The sequence below is a fragment of the Sinocyclocheilus anshuiensis genome, unplaced genomic scaffold (assembly GCF_001515605.1).
Source record: "Sinocyclocheilus anshuiensis isolate Anshui unplaced genomic scaffold, SAMN03320099.WGS_v1.1 scaffold532, whole genome shotgun sequence".
Lineage (NCBI taxonomy): Eukaryota > Metazoa > Chordata > Actinopteri > Cypriniformes > Cyprinidae > Sinocyclocheilus > Sinocyclocheilus anshuiensis.
In genome coordinates this window covers 758,438-761,630 of record NW_015555819.1, presented here as the reverse complement: position 1 = coordinate 761,630, position 3,193 = coordinate 758,438, and the positions used below count along the sequence as shown (strand labels likewise).

Sequence of the window (3,193 nt, the reverse complement as noted above, 5' to 3'; positions counted from 1 at the left end):
CCTAATGTGGCTGTGAGAATGTTCTTTCTTTGTTATCTTGAAACATTGTGCCAATGTTTTATTGACAATATTGTATAAACTGTTACCTCAACGACATCCGCAAAATATCCTCAAAATGTTGCAGATAAAGTGTTCTAGCTTTGTTAATACATCACATTATAAAAACGTTTTATAAAAAAACAATCCATCACCTCCGGCCTCAATGACATCCTTACAGTGCATCCGGAAAGTATTCACAGCGCTTCACTTTTTCCACATTTTATATTACAGCCTTATTCCAAAATGGATTAAATTCATTATTTTCCTCAAAATTCTACAAACATACCCCATAATGACAATGTGAAAGAAGTTTGTTTGAAATCTTTGCAGATTTATTAAAAATAAACAAAGAAGAAAAAAAATCACATGTACATAAGTAACACTGTACAAATGAACAAAATTGAGCTCAGGTGCATCCTGTTTCCACTGATCACCCTTGAGAAGTTTCTACAACTTGATTGGAGTCCACCTGTGTTAAATTCAGTTGATTGGACATGATTTGGAAAGGCACACACCTGTCTATATAAGGTCTCACACAAACCAAGCCATGAAATCCAAGGAATTGTCTGTAGACATCTGAGACAGGATTGCTAGAGGGGGCCGGCCGGCCAAACTGAAAGCTCGGGGGAGAAGGGCCTTAGTCAGGGAGGTGACCAAGAACCCGATGGTCACTCTGACAGAGCTCCAGCGTTTCTCTATGGAGAGATGAGAACCTTCCAGAAGAACAACCATCTCTGCAGCACTCCACCAATCAGGCCTGTATGGTAGAGTGGCCAGACGGAAGCCACGCCTCAGCAAAAGGCACCTGAAGGACTCTCAGACCATGAGAAACAAAATTCTCTGGTCTGATGAAACAAAGATTGAACTCTTTGGCCTGAATGGCAAGCGTCATGTCTGGAGGAAACCAGGAACCGCTCATCACCTGGCCAATACCATCTCTACAGTGAAGCATGGTGGTGGCAGCATCGTGCTGTGGGGATGTTTTTCAGCGGCAGAAACTGGGAGACTAGTCAGGATTGAGGGAAAGATGAATGCAGCAATGTACAGAGACATCCTTGATGAAAACCTGGACCTCAGACTGGGGCAACGGTTCATCTTCCAACACGACAACGACCCTAAGCACACAGCCAAGATAACAAAGGAGTGGCTACGAGACAACTCTGTGAATGTCCTTGAGTGGCCCAGCCAGAGCCCAGACTTGAACCTGATTGAACATCTCTGGAGAAATCTGAAAATGGCTGTCCACCAACGCTCCACACATTTTTTGGCGGGGTTCCACCGGTTAAATTTGCATTTTAGGGGCTAAATATCACGCTATTGGGGTCGCTTAAACCTGCGGAAATAAAAAAAAAACAACCCGCGGCAACAGTGTTAAAGTAGTCTACTTCTGCAGGAGAACCACGGACTTGGCAACACTGATCATATAAGACTTGAGGCTGTAATTGGTGCCAAAGGTGCTTCAACAAAGTATTGAGCGCGCGTGTGTGTGTGTGTGGGTGTGTGTGTGTGGGTGTGTGTGGGTGTGTGGGTGTGTGTGTGTGGGTGGGTTTTTTTTTATTTATTTTTTTTATTACTAATAAATTTGCAAAGATTTCAAACAAGCTTCTTTCACATTGTCATTATGAGGTACTGTTTGTAGAATTGAGGAAAAAAATGAATGTAATCCATTTTGGAATAAGGCTGTAACATAACAAAATGTGGAAAAAGTGAGGCGCTGTGAATACTTTCCGGATGCACTGTATACAAGTAACTTTGTTCATTGAGGGGAAAAAAAGTTTTTATTTCCAGTTCTAAAGAAATAGTAGTTTTGTATGTTTACTCACAGGAGAAGAAGACTCCAGTCACATGAGTAGCTGTTTATTGTACAAGTGGTAGGTCGCCCCCTCATGGTGGCTGCCATGTTCAGATCACATGACCACACAAATACTACTCGATTCCCATTTACAGACACTTTTGGTTGCAGAATAAATTAATAAAAAATAATCAAAAAACTTGTCTGTGACTATAGGATAACTCAATGCAGGCATCAGTGACTGCAAACTTATGCTCAAAACTGCATCCACGTCAACAGATGGCAATATAAAATACAATACCACTGTCGAATCAACAAGTGAAGAAAATTTATAAAACAAAAAAAAACTTTTTTTCATACCAAATTACTATTAATATATACTTTTTAAATAATTAATTACAAATTAATTAGACTTGAGGATACACTATTTCTATATAAAACAGTTTTTTTTAACTAGCTGTGTAAAACATATTTAGACTTAATAACGACCAACTGATGTCATGAATATTTTCGCTCACACTTTATCACACTGGCTATGATTGGAATAGCATAGCATATAGCATGTTCAACATAATATGAACATATACTGAGCCAACTATGCACATTTTCTGTATGTATACCTGTCTTGGAATAAATAAAAAAAAAACATATTTCACTGAGGTAATAGACTCCATTGATATACTTAAACTGAGGTATGTGACAACAAGAATACTAAAATTGAACAATCAGTATCATTGCCTACTGCATATTGTATGGCGTTGAAAAAAAAATAGCGGTCAGTATCTTGTTCTATCAATTCCAGTTATGTATTATGCATTAAACACACGACAATGTGAATCTATTTAGGGTTTTCTATATATTTAGGGTTGGAGGAAGCGCATGCAGTATTACCTGCAGCTTCCACTATGACCAGCAGATATCGCTAGAGACTTCACCAACTCTCCATCTATCTTCTTCATTTTTAGTCCCTGAAGAGAAGCATCAAACCGGAGGTTAAAAACACAAACTATGCTCCAAGCGTAAGGTGAGTGATTAAGTCATATTTCAACCGACAGATGCTTTCAAGACAGGCTACAAACACTTATCCATTTATTCGACAAACACGAGCCCCGCCTTCAACTGCCAAGCGGCCTGATTGGTTAATACACGCGGTCAGACCTGTTTTTATGCAGTCTATGGGTCAGACTCAATATTTCTTTAATAATATTAAACTTGTTAAACCAGTAAAGAGTTCTGATATTTGACATTTTGAATCCTCATTTATCCATTGCATAAATACATTTGAAGAGTTAATTTGCAAAAGCCCCCTGTTGAAAAAAACAGCATATGCTGGTTAGGTATGTTTTGACGCTGGGATGCTGG

General features: G+C 39.0%; 1 protein-coding gene across 3 annotated transcripts in view; it reads right to left on the bottom strand.

The window, feature by feature from the left end:
• LOC107675299 (troponin I, fast skeletal muscle-like) overlaps positions 1-3,193 on the bottom strand; it is a 23,497-nt gene that overhangs the window by 3,474 nt on the left and 16,830 nt on the right. For 2 of the 3 annotated variants that reach the window (XM_016469599.1, XM_016469600.1), the window contains one exon: positions 2,723-2,799. The gene's annotated coding sequence lies outside the window, so the exon portion shown is untranslated. Of the gene's footprint in view, positions 1-1,862; positions 1,990-2,722; positions 2,800-3,193 lie in introns of those variants that run through there. The other variant, XM_016469601.1, reaches the window with a different exon arrangement.